The following is a 7675-nucleotide window of genomic DNA, read 5'->3' on the forward strand; positions in this document are numbered from 1 at the left end:
CGCAGTCGCGCGTCCGCACTAACTAGTCGTGAGTGGTCGATCCTAACCCTAACCTTATCCTTAACCCTATCCCTAACCCTAACCCTATCCCTAACCCTAACCCTAACCTAACCCTAAACACATGTATTCATTTGCACGCGCGCGCGCGCACTTTTTGTAGGATCGACCACACACGACTAGCTAGCGCGGACGCGCGACTGCGCGTTCGGGATAACTGTGTGGAAAACAACGACGATGACAACGACACCAACAACAAAAACAACAGCAGCAGCATTAATAACACAATGAACCTCAACAAAACTAATTCCGTTAGAAATTGGACTATACTATTTTTTCAGTGGATGACTTGAAAGATAAGGCCCTGAAATACAAGAGTGGCATTAAGAAACCAGGTGCTATGTGTTTTAGTGAAGAGGAGAAAAAAAAACCTCCGAAAGACGAACGGTGGTGCACCAGCATGACCGCAGCCATTTGGCTGAAACACATAAATAAATAAATAAAAAAAGTTGTTCGTCTTTATAAATGTGTTTCTCGCAAAGAGAAAAAACTTAAATTTCCTACTCCAGCAGAGACCGAAAAATGCCTAGAAGATGTGTGGCCTTCAGTACTACACATACAGAAAGGTAAGCAATATGGGTTAGTTACTGCTATGTGCAGTAGAGAGCAAGAAGCCAGAAGAATGGCTACTATAACTTGCACGTTCCAGGCTTTTGCAATATTTCCCTACTACATGGGTAAAAGGTTGACTCGAATTCGAGTAAAGAACGTATCGGGTCACCGTGATCCGGCGAGAGTTTTAGCCATTCTGGAGGAGCATGGGAAGATTGTGGAGGTGAAGTTTTTACCCCACAACTCAACAGGATTGGAATTCTAATGGAATGCCAGATACTAGTTTCTCCAGAAGAAATAAATCGCATTCCTGATTTTTTCTGTTTCGGGGAATGCCAACAAATGCCGGTTTCTATAGGGGGTGGGGAAACAGAAGTATTTTGTGTGTGGGAATTCGAACCATCTCAAAGCCTTTTGCACCGCGGTGGAGAAAGCACGAAGTTCTCCACCGTTACTACCAACTCCTCAAGGTGGGGACAAAACTATTACCTCGCATTTGCCTCCTTCCTCCGACTCAGGTCTCGCAAAAGCAAAGTCCTCATTGACTTCGTGCCAAAAGGCCTTTGTCGGAGATAAGAGAAAGACTGAATATGAACCGAACAGAGACCGACACAAATTGAAGGCCCTAAGACATGACGGTGAAAACAAAATCCGTCTCAACAATTTAAAAACAAATCAACATCAACATCAACATCACAAGACCACCCATTTTTACAAACACATTCACAACCACAAAAGACACGAAAACAAAAAGAAACACGCGTAAAACAAAATGACCAGCAATCACACTCTCGGGTACGTGCTTCCCTCATCAACTTCACTGTTGTTCAGAAGAGCAACATTGAATTGAGGAAGTAGTTAATAACAAAAACATTAGAAGTGGAGACGGTTTTGCGGAACTCCTTTCAGGATCGATAAAATAAGTACCAGTTGCACACTGAGGTCGATCTAATCGACTTACCCCCTCCCCCGAATTGCTCCCCTTGTGACAAAATTTGAAACCATTCTTATTACTATTAAGGTGGTGAGCTGGCAGAATTGTTAGCACGCCGGGCAAAATGCTTAGCTGCATTTCGTCCGTCTTTACGTTCTGAGTTCAAATTCCGCCGAGGTTGACTTTACCTTTCACTCTTATTCCCTTTCCCAAAATTCCAGGCCTTGTGCCTTCACTAGGAAGGATTATTATTAAAGCGGCGAGCTGGCAGAATCGTTAGCACGCTGGAAAAAATGTTAAGCGGCATTTAATCCGTCTTTACGTTCTAAGTTCAAATTCTGTCAAGGTCGACGTTGTCTTCCATCCTTTCGGGGGTGGGGTCGATGAAATAAGTACCAGTTGAATATTGGAGTCGATGTAATCGACTAGCCCTCTCCCCCAAAACCTCAGGCCAAATATTATTGATAGTAGTAGTAGTAGTAGTAAAGAAGTGAATTCATCAAGATAGTTCTCTGCAGTAATGAGTTTTTGGATCTCACAGAAGCTCGACAGTCGTTTTATGACTGAACTTATTGACTCTGGAGAGAAATACTAAATTTTCTTAATGATTGGAGATTTGTGGCTTTCTGAAAAGATAGCTTTAAGTGTTGGAGTTCTCTAGCGTGTCTAATATATTGGAAATTCTATTAGTCGGTGGAATTTCATGAAAATTCACTGAGTGACGAAGTTTCTTCTTTGAATAAATAATGTTTTCGTGCATGTCAGTGTAATTAAACTTGACTGGGTTATCATATCGCCATCGGAGGACATTACGATGATGGTTAGTAATAGATGAGGTGGATGATTGGTGAGAACTACGAAAAAAACACAGGCAGGAGAAGGTTGACGGTTGTAGAGTAAATATGTTAAGAAACTTTAATGCGTTTGAAATAATTATTGTCAGTTCGGCATGGCGTCTAAGGAAATTCTATGTTAAGGAAACATGAAAATAGAATTTAAAATCTATGAAACGACTATTTGTAAGATAATAGTTTTTCAGTAGAATAAAGAAATAAACCATAAATAGAACACATCTCTCTGTTCATTTCAATACACACACACACATACACAGATACATGCATACACACACATGAGTGTACATACATACATATATTATTATTTCTCTTTATCACAGGTTTTGTTGGAGTTCCTGGTGTCTTACATGCATAGCCAGCTTGTTACCCGCACCCTATGCTACTATGCTATCCACTCTTTTCAGCTATCTAATACTTTCTTGATTATTCTGACCGTTCCAAGGAGGCAAACCTTTTGTTACAGTTCTACTGGGCACGCTATTCCGATTTCCTTTATACTCCCCTTGATGTCTTCTGATACTATTTCCAAGGACCCAACAATAATTTTCTATAGCCGGGCTATTTCGTACTTAAGAGGGTTGTATTTATCTATCTTTTCACCATCCTTCTTGACTATTCGTGGGTCAAAGGGACATGCAACATCAAATGTATAGCATATGTGGTGCATCTTGTCCACCACCACTAGGTCCGGTTTGTTATGCTCTAGCACCTGATCTGTTTGGATTGGGAAATTCCAGAGGATTTTGCTAGTCTCTGACTTCGCCATTCTCTGTGGTTTGCGCTCATACCACGTCTTGCCTCTCTCTCGCCCCCCCCCACCTTTTCGCACAATTTCCAATGAAGCACTTTCACTACCTGATCGTGTCGCCACAACTTGTAATGGTTTTGGACCAGTCTAGGGCATTCGTTCATGATATGGGCAATGGTTTCATCCACACTATTGCAGATGCGGTACAGCGGAGATCATCATCATTATTAGATAATGAATCGTATAGTATACTCCTGGTAAAGCATGTTCACGCATGTGTGGGGGGCATGCGCATCTGTGCGTGCGTGCGTGTGTATAGAAATATACATTTTTGATGTCCGGTCGTGTAAATGTTTGAATTACTTAAAGTAGACTTAAGCTTTATTTACCTATTGTACTCATTGTTCTTGTTGCTATCAAGTTTATTATCAATTCTTCATCTGCAAAGAAGACTGAAAACTTGCTTTCGAAAGTTCTGTCCGACCTTTCCGACCTCTCATCAAATCATCTGCTTCACTTCACAATATAAGCAAAGACAGAAAGTTCATTCCGGCAGCTGACGTCTCACTTTCATTCTGACACAGCTCCCCTGGAGACAACATTGTAGCTCGCATCCAGTTTGGTCAAAGGCTATATGCTTCTTCAGCATTAAAAGACCAGGCCTTCATCATCACCAGCAGGATAGACAAAGCCTTCACTAACAACATCAGAATAAACTAGGTCTTCTGCCATCGTTACATTCGTCGCCATCTCTTCGTTATGTAAACCGTAACAATTTCGCCTTTTACTATGTCAGATCAGCCAATTAGTTGTCACACATCTATTCATGCAAATACAGTGACAAACATTTTTACATATAAGATGTATTTATTCAAAATACATGGTTGACTCGGTAGTGATTAAAAAGCATTGATTTATGTAAACGATCAATAATACATACACATATACATGTATGTATTATTGATCGTCAAAATCAGAGATATCTGACGAGAGAAATTCCATGTCTAATTGTCCCTTTCGGCTAATCGATTTCTCCATGTCGCTTCACTTTGATTTTCATTACATACATTTCTAGCGTACACAATTTCGTTTATTGCTTATATATACTTTTCATCTGATGATAATCTGTGCAGGATTATTGAAACGTACGTAATGAATTGTTCGAAATATCATGAATTTGTTTTTAAGTGTTCAATTCAATTACATGTGACTCTTCATACCACCTTACTTGTCTCCGTAATTATGCTATTTTATACAGTGCAATACTTGAGCTCGGGAGTTTAACGTGATTTCCGTATCGAGTTTTCAGCAGTTATTTGTGCATTTTGACACACGCTAACGATGCGTTAGGAAAGTTTGTCTTTGAAGCTATAATATACAACAGAATAAATCTATAGATTTCAGCCAATACTGCTGGTATAAATTAGACTTAACTAAATACACTGGACAGTTGTAAACAGCTGGTTTTCTATGTAGTCACTTCCTGGATAGGAAATACAAGATCAGTTCATTTGCTTCCGCTCGAAGTAGCCGTTAAAAGTGTGTCATTCAGTGCAAATCAGTTTATAATAACAGCAACTGTGTATGTATATATATATATATATATATATATATAGTACTCCAGAGTCAGATATGTAATCAGTTGCCAATTAAATCTTAGTAGAAACAGAAACTGGTTCAGGTAATTCCTCTTTATTTATGCACGAAGAAATTGTATTAAACAGTCGTTTACATCAATATGTAATTACATATGATACGATGGCTGAAATCTATAGATTTATAATTATGTTAATGCATCGCTAAGATCTAAATTGAAATATCTGCCAAAAATAGCGTTCTTTTTTTTTTTTTCAGATGAATTTATCCGATTTAATGATACCTTTAATAATAGTGTTTATGTATTTACAATATCTTTGTGGATAGTTAGAGACGGTAGTCAGATGCTAATAAAATCTCAACAAAGATTTAAACCGATCCAGCTGCCTTTCAAAAAGAAAAACTTAGACCGAAAGAGATAATTGTTTACTGTAATTTGGTGCATTTAAATGAAAGTCAATCGCCACGGATGTAACTCTTTATCGAACTCACGACTTTTGAAACACTTACTGGGCACCATACATAAATGGTAAATGTACTTTGTGTTTTATGATAAAATTGAAAAGTTTTAAAAGATGGTCTTTTTAACTTATTTGAATTACTATTTTCAAACCTGAACTTCACAACCTTTGTAAGAAATTTCTGATTTAGTACCTAGAGTTATTGTAACCACTTTCTGGTGATTATGCAGAAAAATGAAAACTGAACACACACAGCTCATTTGGTCAATGAAAACCATCATAACCATTAACTCTCAAAATGAATTTCATTGTGTGGAAGGCTGAAATATTTTGGACTAAAAAGGACGTTATTTTACCACAAATTTATAAGTATATTCATAATGATACTAATGCATAGGTCTCACCTAAAATATTGATCTGTTATGTTCAGAATGTATCCAAATCAATGCTGGAAGTGGGCATATTACTGTTATTAAAAGAAAATATTGGAGATATTTGCTTCTATCTGAATGCATTTCAGTAATAATTGTACATGTCATTTTCCAATGCTCGTAGTTAGAGATCAGATTTTTAGTCAAGATGTAAGGCACTGTTCATGACCTTTGACATGATGTTTGAGACTGGTGAGATTGGTACTCTAAGTGTTGGTGATAAAGTTGGCAATAGATTAAGTCTATCACGAACAAGATACTTTTAATCCAAAGTAAATTCTACTTTTAAGCTAATTGTATGCCTGAAGGGTACAATTAAAGATTATTCTTCCGTCTTTAATGAAAATAAACAGTAGTAGTCCATAACCTTAAATGACCAAGAGATTATGTGTATAGTGTGACCAACAACGGTGCCATCAGGTTATCTACCTGAAATCAAATCTCCCATGTCAAGTACAAAAGGAGTCCACTGGATGTTAATTTTTCATGTAATTAAACACTTTTGTTCATTGGTTCTCAATGGAAGGAAATGAACTTCTGTAAGCAACAGGCATGGGAGGTTGGAGCCAAGCACTGTAAGCTAAAGCTTGATATATGATTACCCAACCGTGTCTTTAGCATCAGAAATGTGCAAACATTGAACTGCTTTCTCTTTTTGTAATTTCATTTAATTTAATTTTCAACAGGCTCAGGTCAACCATTGTAAATTATATGCTTATTTTTCTCATTTTTACAAGTTTTGTTAGAGACTAACCAAGTTGCTGTAGGTTCACAACAAAACCTACAAGGCAGAAAATATATCTCAAAATTCCATCTGATCTAAGCAGGCATGGAAAAATGGACAGTAAAATAATATTAAAGTGAAAGAAATGAAACTGAATTTTCCATATTTCAAATGATTTATGTATAATTTTTTTTTTCTTTTGTGTTAAAACAAAAATTGAATGAAATATACACAGGGTAATAATATCTGATACAATACATGAAATATACACAAGTTTGTGGACAATAACAGCTGAAAAAATATACATTGAGAACAGAATGTTAGAAAGCTGTTTGTACTGGAGAGAGCCAGGAATAGAGGCTAATGAAGAGCAAAATGGGGTTGGTGAAAAAAAAAAGGAAAAAATGACCAGTTGGAAAGATAGTTAAATGGTGTGCTTGTTTTGGTAATATTTGTATCTTCATGTTGAAGACTTGGAGGGAATCCTGTTATCAAACAGTAGTCAAGTAAAACTGCATAATTTTTTTAAATATCTAGATCTTAAACTTTTTAGACCAATGAATTATTTACTAACAGTTTATAAAGCTATGAGATGTCAACAGGAGGTGACTAGCAAGACTGAAGCAACTAATAGGGAACAGTTCCACTAACTACAACAATTGGTCTTATTGGATTATAAAATGTGTCTAGATATATGAACTAATCAACATTAAAAGCTTGTTAAAAGTCATTAATGCTCTTAAAAACTAAACTGTGCAGATTATAAGATTCAAATTTAATTTTCTCTTGTATAAAAAAAAGGCTTTAAAACATTGCTTGATTACTTTGTTGGAATTCTTTTTCAGAAATGTAAATTGAAGATTGTCTCAAATATTTGTCAACAGAGGGAAAATAACACTAGTTTCTTAAAGATTACAACGAAAAAGGAGAGTCCAGTTAAGAAATAAACTGCACTCACAAACTCTAGCTATATACTAGGAGCCAGCAGTCTACACAAATTTTTCATTCCAGAAGAAAAAAAGAAAAAGAGAAACAGATTATTTTCAATGATGCAAAAGTTAGGTCTTTCTTAGAACAGGAGCTGTTATAATTAGTCTTTAGGCAACTAAGCTGTACATATCTTCTCTATATTACACTGTCAAAACTTGAGTAAACATAAGCAGACTGGAGCAACCTGGACAAGAAAACTTCAGTTTGTCAGTGTTAGAAGGCTCCTTAATTATTGAAAAAAAAAATCAAGAAATTGGTCATTTCAACCAATCTACTTTAGATGTAATTCATAAATGGATTTTAAAAATACCAGGTTATATACATATGT

This window comes from Octopus bimaculoides, chromosome 17, assembly GCF_001194135.2.
Source record: "Octopus bimaculoides isolate UCB-OBI-ISO-001 chromosome 17, ASM119413v2, whole genome shotgun sequence".
NCBI lineage: Eukaryota > Metazoa > Mollusca > Cephalopoda > Octopoda > Octopodidae > Octopus > Octopus bimaculoides.